Here is a 20,511-nt window from a genome sequence, read left to right as displayed (position 1 = left end):
CGAAGCTTGGATTCTCATGCTAGGTTTGCTACTAGCTGCTGCATGACTTTGGGTAAAACATTCAACCCCTCCAAGACTGTTTTCCTAGCAGCAAAATGGGCCACATGATGAGAGAATTGGGTAGCTCTCTAAGTGCCTTTGCTCTAAATAGTGGAGAAGGGGTCTAAGAAGTGCCACATCCACCTCCAGATTGCCTGAGACATGCTCTCATAATGAGGCTGGGCTGACTCCGAGATATTTCACTACTGTGACAACACTTTCAGGCGGAGATAGTCACTGATGAACAATTTAATCATTAAGGGAGAGAAGTGTCATAGAGTCAGCTGTTTAATAGCCTGAGCAAAGATTTTTAAGAATTGCCATTTCACATGTTGTGGGGGCTTGGGAGAGCACACAGTCCTCTGTTTGTCTCCTCCTCCTTTTGAGAGTGGAGATCGAGGCTTCTCCCAGAAACTATGTTAGGCTGGGATGAAAGTGTAGTCATGAATTAAAACACCCCAGAGTCAGTGGCCGCTGACCAAGTGTATGAATATTTGACTCTCGGTTTCTGCTGTTAATGGCAGATTGGAAGACTGTGTGGAAACGGTTTCATTTTACTTTACCAGGCTCAACTAATGTAGGTAATTAAGATTCACTGCCTAATTAACTGCAAATGGCTATACAGAGAGTAACATAATTCTGTTACTCTCTAAATATCAAGGTTTATCCATATAGTAAAAACAAAATTATATATAATCGAAGGCCTCGCTATTTGTTCATGTTATATCATTAATGATGCGCCATCCTTTTAGGATTACACAATATCCATGCAGTGCCCTCTGTTTACAAAGAGCGGACAAGAGGGTCCCAGAGTTTAATGACTGCGGCAGGTCTCACAGCTAGTTGGTGACAAAGACAGGTCTTGAAGAAGCTCTCATGGTAGATTAGTGCTCTTTCAAATTAGTCATTGAAAGGATTCATTTGTATTAAGAGAAATTATTTCTATTTCATCGTTCCTGGCTTATTAAGCAATTTGGGATCACAGGCATTTCTGACACTGGGCAGTGGGGGGTGAGGATGACAAAGAAGGAGATTTCTTGTTTTCCAGATTTATTCAAATGCAATTTATTTATGTCTCACAATCTGCCAACAGATCAAGCTAAGCCCCAACCTTGTCCCTCATGAAAAGATGATATAAAGCACACTTGAGAAATAAATTGAGTCAGGAAATGTATCGCCCAGGGTGTACTGGGCTCTGAACAATCTGTAACAGGACAAGGCACCGTAAGTATTGTCCCTTCTGTAATGCTGAGGGATGCCTGGCTGGCTCCAGAGTGAAGATCCAGGGCCCAGGGCTGTGTGCAGAGGAGCTGCCCAGAGACACCGGGCGTGCAAAGGGAGAAGGAATCAAGCATGAGCTGTGTCCTAGGGCTGCCCAGCACCAAGCCAGAGACACTTACTTCAGCCATGAACCCTGGTGTGTGCAGGGTGTGCTCTAGCCAGTAGTAGAAGACAAAGTCCAAAGGCAGGAAGCCAAGCCGATCCTCAGGAATGTGAGTGAGAAAATCAAGTTCATCACTGGGCCCATGAATAGAATATACAACCTCCTGGTCTTCGGGTTTGCCACATGAATGAATGGATAGAGGGATGATGGCAGATTACCTGTGAGAATTGTGTTCCTTTTTTTTTTTTTCTTTTTCATGAGCATACAACAAATTATGTCACAATATTGGTAGGAAGGGAATCACTGTGGAACCCATGGGGTGACCTACCCAGAAGGGTGATCATTAAACTCATCCTCCTGAGAAAGAATACCTGATGGGACGCTTTGTGCATTGACATTTTAGAAAGAAAAGCTCATCCCCAGGAAGGGAAAAGATCAAGGTTCCTGAAATACAGACGCCTGAACAGGTCTTAGCTCTAACATTTGGAAGGCAGCTACGTTTGGAAACTCTAAGTTACCTGGTAGTGCTAAAAGTGTTGGTGCTCTGACCTGATAGCACGACAGATGGGTGTGCAATAGCACTCTAGCCTGGGCCAGGCTTCGGCACCTTCCTCGCAGCACAAACCTTCTATGGCAGACACCTGCTCACCACCCCGCACACTACCCAGCAGCCCTAACGTCCCATGGGAAGAAATGGCAGCATCACCACTGGCCTGCCTCAACCAAATCTCCACTGAGTGACCTTTAAATCAAATGTCCCTGCCAGTTTGGCTGTCACTTCCCCTTTAAGCACAACACCGGGGAACAGGTAACCCCAAACTGAAGACTCGTTGTTGTAGGAAACGGGGATTGGCTGGTCTGCAGCCACTATAGCAGAAGACCTGGGCCAGTTACTGTGCCTGGATGCACCTCGCCAAGGTCACCTCCTGGGCAGCCGCCAGTGCTTCTTTGCCAAGGGGAAATGAATCCCCTACTGCCCCTCCCCTCCCCTCAAGACCCAGTAGAGGGAGGAGAAAGATACTACTAATTGTCAGAGCTTTAACTCATTACTGATGCGAGGTGGTGCAGGGGGTAGGGGGTGGGGGACGTTGAACATTTGTATTCTAGAGATAGAAGGGGCCCAGCAAGTGTGCTCCATTACCACGTAGGGGACATACCTGTTACAGAACGAACAAATTAATTAATGGATGAATGGTTTAATTATGTTTATAGGAGATTTGTCCTACTTTAAAGGCACTCTCAGGACACACTGACCTTTAACCACTCCTCTTTCCACAAGAAGTAACTTTAGCCCTCCTGGCTACTGTCAGCCTTAGCTACAACCTCAGAAAAGTTTGATCAGCCACCAGCTGATTTGATCTGAGCCATCCTCTAGGGAGGCAGAAGGCCAGGCCTGCAGCCCACTGTTCCTACAAGAGGCTCTCACAAGCTCATCCTGCATTACCAGAGCCTCAGTGCTGGAAGTTGACTTTGGCGACCATTTGGAAAGAGCATGTTGAATGGAGAACACATCCCGGTGAGCCAGCAGGAGACCCAGGCTCCAGAGCACAACCCCATTTACTACTCAACAGGAAAGTGGAAGACACTTGTCTTTTGAGTCTTCATTCTCAAAACGTAGCCTAGTGTAGGAGCTCAGCAAGGCAGAGAGGAGGGAAGAGAGAGCCAAGGATGGAGGGAAAGGCCTCCCTCATGAACTCACCATGGTAACCTCCAGGGAGAAGCAATGAAAATGCCTTGTGAACCACACACTACCGCATAAGTTTAAGAGTTCTGTAGAATAAGAGTTAGCTCCTAAGTGGCCCAATTTGAAGTTCAGTAAAAGAACCTGACAGTCTCTTCTGGAAGGATCTGCATGGGATTTTCCTGTATGGAAGAAGACCCAGTTTAAATGGCCCACCCCCTGGGTCACAGTCCCCCTTCCTTGGAACATCAGGGCATGATTTCTTTGGTTTTACTAAGAAGTAAACATCCTGGTTGCACAGCATGTTTGTTCACAGGTCCCCTGTTCACACTGTATTAGGAGTATCTAAGTTGGTGACACAGGTATGAGATCCAAGATGGGACTGTGCCTGGCTGGGAGGGAAGGGGAGGTGTATGCTGGCAGTGGGGTACCCCAGGAGGCCAGGGGCACTCATATCTTCGGTTGGTCTTTAAAGAGAAACATATCCTTAAGTGTTTGTTAGGCTTTAGGCTTTGTTTCTTTTGACTCTAGACCTAGACAGGTGACTTAGCTTCTTCAGGGACATGGGGATGATTACAGCACCTAACTTGCTTGCCAGTTTGTTGATAAGGTCCTGAGAATGGTAACAGCCACGTGCCAATTGTTTGCGCTCATGACTCCTTCCAGGGGTGCCCGGGTCAAACACCTGAATCAAAATCAGATGCTTGTCATGGAACAGGTGTGGGTCAAGTGAGAGGTATGTTTACAAGCACTGTCTCATTTAATCATATATGCTTCAATCTTTACAACAACATGGCAAGGAAGGAGTATTTTCTTTATAAAAGAGAGGAAAACTGAAGTCATAGCTGGTATTCAGGATGACACAATTGATAAGTCTCCAGGCAGGGTCGACCCAGACCTGCTGCTTGCAAAACATCCCAAGAGCTATGTTTGCTATCATGGATATATCCCATACCAGGAGGATCTATGCAGACAAAGCAGTGGTTTTCCAAGGGGGTCAGAGCTCAACTCCAACAGCATTGGGAAACAAAATGCTCGGTAGATGGACCTAGAACAGGCGGCCATAACCACAGAGGTATATAAAAAGGCTTCCGCCTTGGCCGCAAGCATATAAGCTACAGGCAGGGAGTTCTTAGGCAAAGGAATTTAAAATGCTGCTCCTAATCTTTGATGAAAGCTCAAAGCTCAAAGAGCCCCTATTTAAAAATGCCCTTCAGGTTTTGCCCAACTGAGTGGGGAAAAAATATCCAATTCAAAATTTTGGAAATATCTGGGGATGTCAGAATCTAGTATTTTTGCTGAAACCAAGTAATGAGGGACCAGGTCTCTAAGGAAGGTTTGGTGAAGACTATGAAGGCCAGGCTCACAGGAGCGGTGCCCAGGGAGGATACTCTCCTCTCCCTGGAGGGATGGCCAGACACAGCCTTGGGGAGTTTGGGAAAGGGGAAGTGCCCTGCAGCAGGGACTCATCCCTAACTCTTACTTTCTTCTCCACCCACGTGTCTAAGTGAAGCTCTCCACTGCCCTGAAGGGGGAAGAGGCTTTCTTTCCACATTACATAGACTTACTTGACTCGTGAAGAGCTGACGCAGGGAATACCATTCTCCTGCCTGCCAACACTGCTGGATAAGCTCAAATTATTATAGGCTTTATTCTCATTTAATAGGAGGAAGATTACTGCCAAAAATGTATATGAAAGTGCTTTGTAACAAACAAAAGTAAAGCATTATAGAAATGTGTGAGGAATGATAGTGATCATGGTCATAGAGATACACGTTATGCAGCAAAGGAAAACAGAACCTAGGGGCACTTGGGTGTCTCAGTGGTTGAGCCTTTGGCTCAGGTTGTGATCCCGGGATCCTGGCCCAGTCCCATACCAGGCTCCTTGCAGGGAGCCTGCTTCCCCCTCTGCCTAAGTCTCTGCCTCCCTGTGTGTGTCTCTCATGAATACATTAAAAAATTTAAAGAAGTCTTTGAAAAGAAAACAAAACCTAAATTTTAACAACAGAAAAACAGTTAAATAAACTATGGTTTATCTATACGATAGAAGGCTGGATGGCCACTAGAAGTCATTTTATGAAAAACTTCTGATGGTGAAAGAAAATGCGATTACTGCTATGTGAAAATCATTGTATGCCTGCAGGTAAGCTAGATGGATGGATGGACAGGTGGAGAGATGGAGACAGACAGGGAGAGGGAAGAAAATTATTGCAATATATAAATAGGATTTATCTCCGAGTGCCTATATCATGCTTGAATTTTATTTTCCCTTTCATTTTTATTTCTTTAGTTTCTACCCTGCCTTGTTCTAAAAACAATTTAAAGTTGTTTACAACACACATACAAGATAAAATTAAATTGGGAAAAACTTAAGCAAGTGAGGAATAAATATGAGAAAGATAAGGTATAGCCAGCAGAAGGGCTGGTATGTAGAACGTCTTCCGTGAAGCCCCACACATTAGATACAGATCGACAGCAAATTCACCCCTCAGCTTTCTGAGCACCAACATGGGAGAGAGACATGAAGTAGACCATGTGACCCATGGGCATGGGTCAAAGCACTAGCAGAAAAATAAAGCACAATGGTTCTGTTTAAGAAAACAGGAAAGACAGTTCTTCCCATGGTTCTCTGCTCAAAGGGACACCAATGTGGAAAGTGGTGGTGAGTGGGCAATGTTTGGTGCCCGCAGTGACCCAGTGAGTCACCTACAGGTGTTCCCAGGAGCCTCTGTGTAAGCTGAGGACAGAGTGCCAGAGCCCAAGAAGGAGTAACAGCCACCTATAGGGACGGTTACTAGTCCCAGGCTCTGCACAAAGTAGCTGCCATGCTATCTCCCTCATCTGATAGTCACACACCCCTACAAGGTATCTCCAACCCTTCCAGATCAGAAACCGGGTTAGAGCATAGCTCAAATTCAGTTAGCCGACAAAATGGCAGGGCTGGTTCTCTCACCACATGCCTGACTTGTTTCACCAGGTGGCTCTATTGCTTCCCAACCCCAGGAAAAAAATCCAATGCTTCATACAGGCCAGTGGCACAAGGCCAAAATGTAGTTCAGAGAAAACAGCTCTGGAGAAGGAGGAGGAGGAGGAGGAGGAGGAGGAGGAGGAGGAGGAGAAGGAGGAGGGCATTTTTCTCTTTCTACTTTTTAGTATTTCCGAGCTTTGACCAAATATTATGTTTACTTTTACATTATTCACCCTCTTGGATTCCCTGCACCGTTCCCCAAGCCCACGCAGTTCACATTATTTTCAGTTGATTTTAAGAGTTCTTGAGGCAACTCCATGGAGCAGTGGCTCAGTTGGTTCAGCATTTGACTCCTGGTTTTGGCTCAGGTCATGATCTCGGGGATCATGAGATGGAGCCCCGTGCGGAGCTCCATGCTGAGCACAGAGTCTCCTTCAGATTTCCTGTCTCCCTCTGCCCCTGCCACTCCATGGTGTGATCACATGTGTGCATGCTCTCTTGTTCTCAAATAAATACATGATTTTTTAATAAATTTATTTTTTATTGGTGTTCAATTTGCCAACATACAGAATAACACCCAGTGCTCATCCCGTCAAGTGCCCCCCTCAGTGCCCGCCACCCAGTCACCCCCATCCCCCACCCACCTCCCCTTCCACCACCCCTATTTTGTTTCCCAGAGTTAGGAGTCTTTCATGTTCTGTCTCCCTTTCTGATATTTCCCACTTATTTTTTCTCCTTAGTGATTTTTTTTTTTAAAAGTTCCTGAGCACTTTTTTCTCCCCATGAGATAAGGGACCTCCCCAAGGATGCAGAACATGGTCTTGGTTTGTAAATAAGCTCACCCTGTTCCTGTAGCTTCTACAGTTCAAATGTAAAGCCCATCACTGAGCTATTCCTATGATGTGAGTTCCTAAAATGAACTTCAAGCCACTGTGAACCCATTCCTGAGCTTCTCATATGTAGTCCCTGCCTGTCTCACCTTTTTCCTTGAGTCTCCATCATATCCCTTTGGTGGATGTTCTATTTGACCCAACATGCAGGGGAAGATATCGAGCCTTGGGAACTTTAAATAATATTAAACTGACCAAGACAGCATTTACTAGAACTGGTAATGTTGATTGGAAATAAGTGCCCTCACACACACATATTTAGAATATAAGTAAGAATAACCTTCATTCTTAAAAAAATAAAAAACAACCTTTATTATTGAAAACAATTTTACGAAGCATGCCAACAGTATTCTGAGCCTTTGACCTAGAAATTCCACTTGAGTAGGTTGTTTTAAGGAGACAAATATAAATGAGGGCAAAATTTAGCTACTAGGATGTTTCTTAGCATTGTTTATAGTAAGACTGGAAACTGTGCCAAAATAAGATTGTTTAAAAAAAATGAGATCTATCCTGCCAATGAAATAGCACGCATCCATGTAAAAGCTGCATTGTATCATGAACTATATTTAGTTACTTCAAATTATTTTTGTTTCCAATGTATTTAAAACAAGAAAATTGGGTTGTAAAACAATTGTGTAACACGATCTCACTTCTTGAATAAACATTGCAATATGTATATGTAAGAAAAAATGTAGAAGGATATAAGGATGTACCCCAAAATGTTAATGATAGTTATTCTAGGACTAAGGTACTACCAGGAGATTTTAATTTCTTCTTTCTGAATATATCTATTTTTTAAAACTTATCTATCGTGAAGATGTATTGCTCTGTGAAAAAGAAAAAGGAATTTTAAAAAATAGCAAAAACATATCAGTCTCAGTTTTGTATTTCTGTCTCTATGGAAGAAAAGAGCCAAAATATGGATAAAAAGGCTGATAAGCCAGGTCAGAACATTCTTCCGTGTTTGTGCCATTGCCATGGGCAGGGCTAAAGATTTAAAACTCCTTCACATCAGGTGGGGGTTGATGGAAGACATCCAGGTAAGTATGGAGCTGTCCCTTGAGGCATGCCAAGCTAGGACTGTCCATAAAAGTAACCCAAACCTTTTTCTCTCTAGTGCTTTCAAGTTCAAATTTAAAGTCATGGCTACCCAGAGAGATGGAAGCCAACCTAATTTTTATAGTGTTTATAAAAAAAAAAAAAAAGCCCCTTTCACCCATGCCTTCCCCATTTTTGATTTCACAAGAGCACACCTGCCCCACTGGTCCCAGCAGCAGCTTATTATAGCTTCCATGCAAGCAGAAAGCACTTGGTAATCAAAGATAATTCTGCTCCCACGTGAATAAATGCAGTTCGGACTTGTCTATCACTAAAAGGCCTCAAAAGACTAGAAGACATAAATGGATATAAATTTAGTTCTAAACTGTTTTTAAAATACGTTCTAGCACATTTAATGGCAGAGCGAGCTAATGTATGTCAGTGCTGCTTTTTCTTGAAAGCTGCTTCCATGTGTGACTGAATAAAAAGATGGATGCTGGCCTTTCATTTAAAATAACATTCAATAAAGTGAATGTTTTCATTTGGCCCTTTTCCTATTTGGGGAAACTTTCATTCTCTAACAAAAATTTATTGAATATCTACTAGAAAACACAAATATGAACCTGTTCTGCTGCTGGGGCTTTCACATAAGTAGAAAGCCACGAGAAATTCCTTTTCCCTGTTTCAGCTAGACAAGCTACCAAGTAAATGCTGAGCTTCCATGTAAAATGTCAAGGAGTTGCAAGGCTTAAAATGTTAGAAAAGCCACAGTCCAAAATGCAGTAGGGATCCGAGGCCCCTCATGCCTCAGCCTCAGCTTTCTTCTCTCCATAATTCCTGCTGCTTACTTGGGTGATGTTCACATCCCAATATACACCTTGCTCTGCTTTCATGCCTCCTTCTTTCATTTCAGCCTTATCTACTGGAACCACCTTCTATCTTTGACTGCCTGGGAAGCGCTGACTCACCTGCTCAGACATCTCCCACTTTGTGAAGCATTCATTGAGCATAGTGCTTTCCACCTTCCCCAGTAAGGTTAACCAATCCATTGTCTACTCTACACAGAATCCTGTTATAGAGAATCCTGTTATTACATGAGTCACACTCCAGCTGAATAATTTGTCACATGTACATCCTCTACCAGAAAGCAAGGTTTCTGAGAGCAATGTCTAGACTGTAATTTCTCTTTGATTCCAGAATTAGCACTGTGCTCTTCTCAAACATAAGGACTCCTAAAACTTGGTTGACCTGGATGAAGAGGTTATCAGATTACCAGATTATAAGAAATAGTGGAGAAAAGGGGAAAGGTGAAGTAAGGGCGAGGAAGGGAAGATGGAAAGAGTAGGAGAACAATTCTGAAATGCTGAGGAGTGTGATGGTTTCTGGATCTTAGACTCCGATTGCTGTGGCCAAAATTTCCTTCTCGTTACATCTGTTGTCTAACTGATGTCTAAAATAGATGAGCAAATAGAACAACAATATGAAAATTGTGTTTCTAGGAGAAAGTGCAACACTGGGGAATCTGTAAGGCTAATATTGGGACAGCAAGTCACTCTTAAAAGTACAGTGAAAAGAGAAAATATTATTAGATATCTATATATCTTTCATATATTGTTGTCACTAGGTCTCCAGAATACTCTATGACAGCATTGTTTTTGGTTTTATTTTTAGAGAGAGCTTGGGTGGGGGGAAGCAGAGGGAGAGGGAGAGGGAGAGAGAGAATCTTAAGCAAGCTTCACACTCATCACAGAGCATGATCTGAGCCTAAATCAAGACGCATAACCAGCTGAGCCACCCAGGCGCCCCTATGACAACATTTCTTTAAGCTTGTTCCATCAAATTAGTAATGGGAGAAAAAAAAAATCAAATGATTCCCTGCCCTCCCCCAAAAAATTTAGGAAGAATTAGGTTTAAAAAAAACAACAACAAAAACGCCTTTCTGCAATACTAACTAGGCTTTTAAAATTCTGTTACATATTTTGAGTGTCTAAGAGTAAATGCAGAATTTCCCTAACTCAGTGGACCAGAGAATCCCAAGGCATCCCCTGTGACTAGGTTCCTTCAAATACATCTTAGAAAGTGAAGTCCTGCTCATTATGTATGTAGACATCATCCCTTCCCTGTGTATAAAGAAGGGCACTGATGCTGAAGATATGATATTTCCAAGGGCATATGGTGCATAAGAGTGAGGATTTCAAAGCCAAGTACCAGAGACATTTGCTCATTGGGATTCCTCAATGCCTTGAATATAATTCAACTTGGATCATGGAAATGTTTACTATGGCCTGAATCAAGTTCATCCTTCAGGATAGGGTGTGGGACTTTTAAACCCCCAAGGCTTTATCTATAGAGCCCCTTACCTAGAGTGTATCTAGATTGTTCAAGTGGTCCTGAAACAGACTGGCCCAGAACGAAGTCCTCAGGTTGGATTGCACGACTAGACAATTACCCACAGATGGAAAAGGACATGCCCATGTGCTGACATGACTTATTCCTCACATAAGAACTCTTGTTAAAATGTACATTTTAATAGATTTAAATGGAAAAACATAATTTTCTAGAACCTAGATGTTAGCATAGATGATATTATTAAAGTAATAAACAAAATAGATCTGAAAGAAGAAAGATACTCACATTGCAATTTAGATGAACTCCATTTTATCCATCAATATCACTGGAAATGGGGGCAGCTGGGTAGCTATTGGTTAAGCATCTGCTTTTGGCTCAGGTCATGATCCCAGAGTTCTGGGATGGAGCCCCACATCGGGCTCCCCACTAAGTGAGGATTCTGTTTCTCCCTCTGCCTCTGCTCCTTCCCCCATTCATGCATATGCATGTGCTGTCTCTCTCTCTCTTTCAAATAAATGAATAAAATCTTTTAAAAAAATCACTGAAAATCAAATCATCTGTTTACAATATTCCTCATATAACAGTAATTCCATAAAACAGAAGTTACTTGGAGATATAATCTCCTTCTTAGCATTATGCTTACTTTTTCACCACCACATCACTATAGATTCATACAATCTGTTTTCTAACTCATTCAAGGCCATCCTAAGCACCATCAGTGTCAGAAACAGGCAGTATTTCAGAAAGGCACTAGAGCAGAGATCAGGAGACTTGGCTCTGTTGTCAACTACTTGTACAACCTTAGGCAAGTCATTTGCTCTCCTAAACTTTGTTGTTCTCATCCTGTGCTGTCCCCTACAGTAGACATTGGCCTTCAGTGGCTATTGAGCACTTGAAATGCACCTAGACTGGTTTGAAGTATGCTACTAAGTGTAAAATACATACAGAATTTCAGATATTTAAAATGAGAATAAGAGTATGAATATCTCATTAAGAAATTTTATAGTGAGTTCATATCGAAATGATAGTATTTCAGGTGTAGGAGGCTGGTAAAATATATTATTAATTTCACCTCTTTCTTTTAACTTTATTGTGTTAATGTAGCTACTAGTAAATTTAACATTACATACAGGAATCGATTTGTATTTCTATCAAAAGCACAGGTCTAATGTGTCAAATGAACTGGTGGTTTCAGATTACTTCAGAGTGGCCTTCTACTCCTAAACTTTTAAGATAAAGCCTTTTGATGGAAAATAAAGCTGGGGAGGGTCTAAGGCATAAACACTGACGGAAAGAACCAGGCAGGATGAGGTCTCAGACAGGACTCTGACCACTAAATATCACACTGGTGGAGAAGAATGCAAGGGGTCAAGGATACTATGGGGGAGAGAAGAGACTTTGGGAGCTTTGGGGATGGGGGACTGTATCAACTTAAACTTGAAGTCTAAATCAATTTTTTAAAATTTATTCATGAGAGACACATACAGAGAGGCAGAGACACAGGCAGGCAGAGGGAGAAGCAGGCTCCCTGCAGGGAGTCCGATGTGGGACTTGATCCCAGGATACCCGGATCACTCCGTGAGCCAAAGGCAGATGCTCAAACAGTGAGTCACCCAGGTGCCCCTCTAAATCAATCTTGGCTTAGCTTTGGATGAATGAAGCTTTGTTCAATCTTGACTCCTAGTTAGAATAGCCTCAAAGTCTCTGAAGTGGATCCTGCTGTACATAGAATAAAAGATAATGATGCAGATTTTCTATATTAGGACTGCACTATGACAGTTTTACTAAGTTAGAGATGTTCTGGATAATGGATAAGCCTGGGGCAAGAGGGAAGCATTATACTCACTGATCCAAAATTTCTGAAGAGTAACTGTGGTTTTACAAATTGATTTATTGAGGAATGTATTGAGGAGAAAAAAAGTGGGAATCTCAAATCTCATGTCATTAAGAGAATCAAAGAAAAAGACAAGTTAGCCATCATTCAATCCAACCCCTTCATTTTGGGGATCAGCACACAGGGGCTCAGACAGGGAAAGTGAAATTGCCTTTCTTCACAAAATGATGCTAACCATCTGTAGCAAAGTCGAACTGTATTATGGTTCGGAACTGGGTCTTATAAAGGAAACAGAAAAGTAAGAAAGACTCTTTTCCTTCGAGAAGTTTTTAGCAGCTTAATTTTTCTCCCTTTGTCTCTTTTGGAGACAGTTATTTAAAAACTGATAAGATAGGTTGTATTTAGTGCCCAGTCTTTTCCTATTAAGAAATGAAGCAGGGAAGACATTTGAGTCTTTCTAATGTGGAGATTGGTAACTTCTCTGCCACTGGATCCAGTAAGCTGTTCAATACTATATAAAGAATGTTATACATTGTTTGTTGATTGAGAAATGTCCAGTTAGCTGCACAGTAACTGGTTGTAAAATCTTGACACCTCTACTCAAAGTTATTTTCTGGTTGGTTGGTTGGTTGGTTGGTTGGTTGGTTGGTTGGTTCTGCCAACTTTCTAATAATGGTTTTGAGGTAATAATGTTGGCTTTCGGGCAGCCCGGGTGGCTCAGCAGTTTAGTGCCACCTTCAGCCCAGGGTGTGATCCCAGAAACCCGGGATCGAGTCCCACATCAGACTCCCTGCATGGAGCCTGCTTGTCCCTCTACCTGTGTATGTATCTCTCATGAATAAATAAATAAAATATTTTTAAAATAATAATAATGTTGGCTTTCCACTTCCGGTAAATTGGACAATACTATTTTGAGAACTTCTGCTTCTGAGGAAGAGGGAGATCTTCAAGGCACAGCAATTATTCTCCCCCCCAAAAAAAATGATCAGAAAGGCAAGATAAATTAAAACAATCAGGTATACATTGCAAAGACTCAGAGAAGATAAATTAAAACAAGCAAATACACATTTCAAGACAAGAAATAAGACTTTAAAACTCCAGACAAGGAAGCTCCTTGCAGAGGTGCACTGAGGACTTCCTGCTTTTCAGGAAGCATCTGCCAATCATGAGTGAGAGCTGAAGTCAGAGAACTAGGCTGAGAGAACCCAGCAGAGCTGATCCCCATGCAAAAGGCCACAGTGGCAAAACTAGGTATCTCACAGCCTCAAAGAGTCCATGTCACCATCAAAAGATGTACTAATTTCTAAAGAAGCACAAAGCAAGGAGCTAAAGCATTAAGTGGATTCTTCTAGAAAGCAGAGGCTTCCAGGACTAAGGAAACAAAATCCACTGGGAGAAGAGTGATGAGAACTACATATGGGAATTGAAAGCTCTCATGGAGGGGACTGGTCACTGAGGGATCCACCCCTTTTCAGGGGCCACTAGCCTCTGGGAAGAGTTGGACGCTGAGGATCCAGGCCTAGCCCCCAGCAGGAGGCTGCTGCCTGGATCCAAAGAAACCTTTATACTCCTTGAATACCAACTCCCAATTTCCCGCTCCCCAGCCTCAGGTATGTACCATTCTGCTCTCTGCTTCTATGAGCTTGACTATTTTAGATTCCTAATGTAAGTGCAATCCTGTGGTGTCTGTCCTGTGACTGGCTTAATTCACTTGGTGTAATGCCCTCGAGATCCACCCATGTTGTTTCAAATGATAGGATTTCCTTCTTGTTCTAAAGCTGAATAATATTCGTGTGTGTGCACGCCACATTTTATTTATTTATTTATTTATTTATTTATTTATTCATTCATTCATTCATTCATGAGAGACACACAGAGAGAGGCAGAAACATAAACAGAGGGAGAAGCGGGTTCCCTGTGGGGACCCTGATGCAGGATTCAATCCCAGGACCCTGGGATCATGACCTGGGCCAAAGGCAGATGCTCAACCACTGAGCCACCCAGGTGACCCTATGCCAGATTTTATTTATCCATTCTTCAGTCAATAGACAAGTTCTAGAGATCTGCTCTACAGCACAGGGTCCACAGTCAATAACAATACTGTATCATGCACTTAAAATTGTGTTAAGAGGATAGATCTCATATAGAATGTTCTTATCATAATTAAAACCAGAACAAAAATTAATAGAAGGAAGGAAGGAAGGAAGGAAGGAAGGAAGGAAGGAAGGAAGGAAGGAAGGAAAAGTATAGATCTTAAAACAATGCCTAGCCCATAGTAAGCCCCAGTCAATGGCAACATTTATAATCCATCTCCTACCCCAAAAAGGAAGAAACCAGCAAAGGTTTTCGTAGTTGCTGGGGAAGCAAATAACAAAATAAGAGACCTGAAGGACCTAAAAAATGAAGCAGAGCTCTGCCTGAAGCCATAAACCCCCAACAGGGTACGCTTCAAACCTCTTCCCATAGTCCTTGCTTTTCTAAGTCTTCTAATCTCCTTATTTTGGCTCTTCTGTCCACACTCCCAAAGAAGATGTCCTACCTCTGAAACTCAAGGAACAAAGAACAATCAGCCGTTCTCTCATCATCCTGACTGTCAAAATAATCATTTCAGGTTAATAGCTGCTGTTCTTCCATCGCTAATTACATAGACAAAGTGATGTCTTTAAAAAATAACCTGTAGCCTCATGATGGCCAAAGATTAAAGCTTCACTGGGGCAGGTGCAGGCTGTGGAGCTGAAGCAGAGCATGGAGGCAGGTACTGGGGGGAGATTAGAAAGGGAAAAGAGAAAAGATAATCTGGAACCAATGCCCTGAAGATCAGCACAGACCTCCTTATAGCCTCCCCCCCGCCCTATTTTGTACAAAGCATGCACTGTCTCATAATTGTTCAGTTCCCATGGGTCTGTGTCTCATTCCTCAAACTCCAGGTCAATTGTGGACTTCTCAAAGGCGAGGTCTTGAACATCCCACAGCAACTGACTCCACCATGAAGATAGGCAAAGGTCACAGAAAGAGAACAAACATCAGTAAGAAGGTGGTAGTTGAAGGAAGGAAGGGAGAAGGGTGGGAATCAAAAGTGGAACAATACAAAAATATATTGAGGCATTCTCTCATCAGTGAGCATCGGCCAAGGCCAGTTAAAGATCCAGTGTGTCCACCTCATAGATGACCTCCCTGGGTCCAGCCTTGAGTTCTCCTTTGATGGCCTGCTCAAAAATCAGCTAAAAGGCACTTCATTGAGTGCCAGTGGGTTCCCAGCTCCACACTCTCTGTGCTACTTTTGTTTAGGACCACACAGCTGGCCCCCACCCTTGTGGAAAGGCAGTAAGACCACTGGGAAGACTGCTACACCTGAACAAGAAAAGAAATGGAAAGGACCAATGTGGTATAAAATACAAAGTTCTTATTTATTCATATGCATTTGTTGTTTTTCATTCTCCTTGTGTATTTGTCACATTGTCTCCTAAACTAATTACCTAATTACAGAGGGTGAAAGCATTTAAAGGATTACAGAGAGATCCCTCACATGTACTATGGAGGTAGAGATGTTTATTAATTGCTCCATCTAAAAATGTTCCAACCCTTTCACAGCTGCTGAATTATTCATTAATCTGCCCCCTCCACCCATGTGTTTAACCAGCATTAATCCCTCCAAGGTACCACTAAATACCACCGGTCATTTATACTAAGCCCTTTAATTAATCACATCAGTGGTCATGTGTTGACCCTTTTCTCTCCCACATGCCATTCGCACAACTTCCTGGGGAAAGAACCAACTAGAACACACACTTCTAGCAATGGCTGCAAGGCATTCTGCAACCAATTATTCCTTCAAATTGAAGTCACCAACATTTCAGACAAGAGAGGTCAAAATGTGGCTATTTTTATTTTGACATACAGATGTGGCTGACATTTTTATTCTGCTCTATGTAGAGGAGGACAACAAGAGGTATACACACGGAAGAAGCTTGCTCAAAGCTATTGATTCCACAAATCAGAGATCCATGGAAATCAGCATGCCCCTCTTGTCAGGACAGTGCCCTTGGGAGATGTGTTAGTTGATGCATTAGTATTTCCTGCAGGATACATTGCAAGAGAAACAACTCCCAAAACCATGATGGACCACAAAGGTTGATGTGTCCATTCATGCAGATTCTAGTACAGGTGTCACTCAACAGTGCAGTCTGCGTCAACTGTGTGACTCCATTATCTCAACATGAAGCCTCCTGCCTGATAGGGAAAGAGAAATGTAGGCTGGAGAATTACAAGTGGGTTTTCTACTGTGTCAGCCCAGGGTGACAACTGTCACTTCCAGGACTAGTCATCCAGTCCCATTCAACTGCAAGGAGACAAAGACATACAGTCTTTTATGTGTCCAGAAGAGAAAGGGAAGCAGATAATAACAAATAATACTATTACTGTCTTGTCTGTCAAAGAAGATTAAGTGCATTGGCCTTTGCTTCCACTACTTATTGGTTATTTGTAATCATACCCTGATCTGATAGGGTGAATGCTAATTTACAAAGAATTTTCCACTGACTTCTCTCATTTGTCTTTATTCTATCTTGTTTGATGTCTATAGCATTCTATCATGTTTTCTTCTATCATGTCACTCAGAGGCAAAACCCCCAGTGAGTAGGAATTTAGTTGGGAAGTGCCTCAACTCTCCCACATGTGCAGTTCCATTATGTCAATTCTCACAAGGCTTCTTAATCTGGATGCCATGATTCAGAGACTATAGGCCCTTCTAAGGTAATGTGTATGTGCCATTTTTCCTACGAAGAGGGGCCATACTTTTCAGCAGATGCTGTTTTCCCTCTACTGGTCTCTTGAATCTTTAGAGGCTGAGACTATCTGAATAATCCTTTGATCTTTCAGACCATCTATCAAATGCCTGGTACAGCCAAGTGGACAGAACAGATTGCTGATGAAGGAATTTTGGAAAAGAAGTTGGGAGGGAGTGGGGAGTGTCCTGCTAGAGAAAATGGATCAATGGGGGTCAGCAATTGGAGGAATGGGATCTGGCCTGCTGGATCAGGTCCAGCAGGAGGACATTAATGACTTGGAGAGAAGGAGCCAGGAAGCAGAATGAGGCACAAAAGGAGAATGAGACAACCTAGATGGCAACCATTTGTGTCCTTTGCAAAGGGTTGGGAAAAATCACTTTGCCCACCCCTATATAAGGTTTGGCCACTAGAGCTTGTTCAACACTGAGTTCCTGATGAGAAGAGGCCTGGCTGTGTGCATCCAGACACATTAATTGAATTTTCTGGAACAAGGGATTAGCATATACACCAAAGGTTTTTAAATCAGTCCTGTGATTTATTTAGCACATCGGCTCACATATTAACTTTAAAGAAATCATCCCCTACAGTCTCATTGCGTGAAAGGTAGAGGTGCCCTTCATGGGCAGGAAGATGAAAGGTTGAACCTCTAAGGCAGAAAGAACTGACAATGCACCTAGCAAACGAAATAAAACATTTAAAAAAGAAATTATGTTAAAACAAAATGCTACCCTACAAAAGGTAGAAGTCCACAACTAATTACTGATACTACAGCATACTTCAATGTTTTGGGGAAGTTAAAATAGTTTTGCTTCTTGTATTCTAAAAATGAAAAAGTAGGTTCATTCTGAAATCCCAAGAGGTTCTTTATAAAGTGACAGGGTCAAGTAGGGTTTCAGAGAGACATGGTGGCCCTGAGCAGGCGAGCACAGCACACCTCTTCCCACACAGACTAGTATTTCCCTGGCAGCGTGGCCTAAGCACTGGCCTTTCCTCTGCCTTCCAGGGAAAAAGGAATCATTCTGCCTGAATTGCAAAAACCATGTTTGAAATACCCTCTCAGCTTTGTTTTGTCAACTGACATCACATCTGTCCTTAAGAAGCCAGCTTAGAGATCCTGAGCCCCACAGACTTGCCAGCGGGGGACCCACCAACAGTGTTCTTTTATGACAGCAATGACAAGTTAACCAACAGCTACCATTTCCAAGAATGGGCACCTTCAGACCTACAGATGAGGAAACTGAAGCCCAATCCTTCGAAAAGATTACTGGTACTGATTTGTTACCTGTGGTACCCATGTTACCCATGGTAGGCTTCTAATCTCTCAAAAGTGGGGAGGCCCCCACCATGTCATCTTTGGTTTTATGCCCAATGGTGTTGGCCAAACAGCAAGGACCTGAAAATGTCAGTTAAAGAGAGCAAGAGAAAGAATGAATGAGGCTCAGATAAAAACAAATTGTCTGGGGCCACCTGGGTAGCTCTGCCTTTGGCTCAGGTGGTGATCCTGGGATCCTGGGATCCTGGGATCGAGTCCCGCATCAGGTTCCCCACAGGGAGCCTGCTTCTCCCTCTGCCTATGTCTCTGCCCCTCTCACTGTATCTCTCATATATAAATAAATAAAATCTTGGAAGGAAGGAAGGAAGGAAGGAAGGAAGGAAGGAAGGAAGGAAGGAAGGAAAAAAAGAAAGAAAGAAAGAAAGAAAGAAAGAAAGAAAGAAAGAAAGAAAGAAGAAAGAAAAAGAAAAAGAAGAAAGAAAAAGAAAGAAAGAGAAAAGGAAAAGAAAAGAAAGAAAAGAAGAGAAAAGAAAAGAAAAGAAAAAAGAAAAGAAAAGAAAAAAAGAAAAGAAGCGAAGCAAAGCGAAACGAAGCGCAACGAAACTGTCCATACTGCTAGGGATCAGGGATAGGGTTAGAACTGTTGGTCTGACCACAAAGCTACTTGTGAAGGCACCTCTTTGCACCTGTGAGCTCCACTAGCCCATGGGGTCTGATTGTGAGATGAAGGATAGTGGTCCTGAGTAGCTTCAGGCAGTTGGGGACAGCTATCCCAATAAACACAAAATACTTTCTTTTGCCATGTGTTTTACATGCTTTGCAATGCCCCACCTAATATCTTTTTAATGTGAAAATTGTAGAGTCATTATGGACACAGAAAAGTGCATAAAACATAAATGGTCAATAGATTTTCAGAAAGTGAGTGATCTGTCGCATACACGCCACCCACATGAAATGTAAAGCAGGCTCTCAGAACCAGAACCAGAGAGAAGCATGTCCCTTTCCTTGCACCTATCACGTAGAAATCACTGTGCTGTCATTATGATAATATTCTGGTTTTGCTTCCAGTTTTACCTTCATGCATTATGCATGAAGTCATGCATTATCTTATCTAATTATTGAAGTTCCTTAGCTCGTAAGGCATGTAATGACCATCTCTGTCCTAGGGACAGGGCATCGAGAGTACAGGGCTCAGTACCATGGGTCCTATCTGCATGTGGAGGAGAGGCAGAGCGGCCTTCCCCAGAGCCCTAGGAGGTGCCTTCTCACTCCTCAGCTCATTGGGACCTGACCATAGTCTTCTGAACCCAGAGCCTTCTGATCCCTAGCTGCTGAAGAGCTCATGTGCAAGATCTCTGAACTGGTGCCACCTAACAGGGAGCACGGTAGGACTCATGCTTACCTCCAGCAACAGGTCCGTATTCCCATCAAACCCACTGGATTCAGCTAGGGGACAAAACAGAAAAAGGGAAAAGTCAGTATGAGGCTGTCTGGTGCACCCCCGACCGCCCTGCCAGCACAGCCACTTGTTAGCTGGAAGCACACTTATACTAGAGGGTCCCTGATGCTGTTTTATATGTGAACAAATTCTTCATTCAAACACCTGGTTAAATCCAGAGTTTGGGCAGAGTCCAGAAATCTCCCTGTCAAACCCTCTAAAATTTGAAAGAGCAGGAAACCCAGACTCAGGGAAGGAAATGACTCGTTCAAGGCCGTACCCCGTGATAAGGCCCAAGGCTGGTAATAAGGGCAGGTAAATAAAGCAGCCAGTGGGGGTGAGGTCTTAATGGCATTTAGTTCCCATTCTGAGCTGGCCAACCCAGTTGCTTCGTACTCCATGTTGATGAGATTCTGGGAAACAAGCCAGCTAACTCGAGGGATTTAGATAAAACCAACTGGAATAGTTTCCTTTTTGTCCCTGAGTCCAACTTTGAGGCCAGGATTGAGTGATCCAGGCAAGGGGAGTTGGTTACTCTCCCTGCAGCCACACAAAAGACCAGAGGTCACTGGCATAGTCATTAAGAATCCCCTCCTGCCTGCAGGACACCTTGTGGAGCCTCGTAGGATTTATAGAATGCTCTCACGTTATGGAACTCGACCTTCATGTGAGCCCCTCAGAAGGGACAAGGCTGAGCACTGTATTCCAAATTTTCAAGGAAGAAACTTGAGCTTTTATCCAAGATGATAAAACTAGTGGAGCCGAGGTGACTGATTCCTATTCCATCATGGCCCTTGGCGACAAGAGAGAGCCTGAGAGAGGGTGACACA

General features: G+C 42.9%; 1 long non-coding RNA gene across 2 annotated transcripts in view; it reads right to left on the bottom strand.

Annotated features, from left to right (window-relative positions):
• Positions 1-20,237, bottom strand: part of LOC144281221 (uncharacterized) — a 366,661-nt gene extending 346,424 nt beyond the window's left edge. For both annotated transcript variants that reach the window (XR_013349728.1, XR_013349729.1), the window contains exon 1: positions 19,646-20,237. This is a non-coding gene — a long non-coding RNA (uncharacterized LOC144281221). The remainder of the gene's footprint in view (positions 1-19,645) is intronic.
• Between the last annotated feature and the right edge of the window lie 274 nt (positions 20,238-20,511).

This window comes from Canis aureus, chromosome 12 (assembly GCF_053574225.1).
Source record: "Canis aureus isolate CA01 chromosome 12, VMU_Caureus_v.1.0, whole genome shotgun sequence".
NCBI classification, from domain to species: Eukaryota; Metazoa; Chordata; class Mammalia; order Carnivora; family Canidae; genus Canis; species Canis aureus.
Note: the sequence above shows the minus strand (reverse complement) of the source record. Positions and strands in the feature narration are given on the sequence as shown.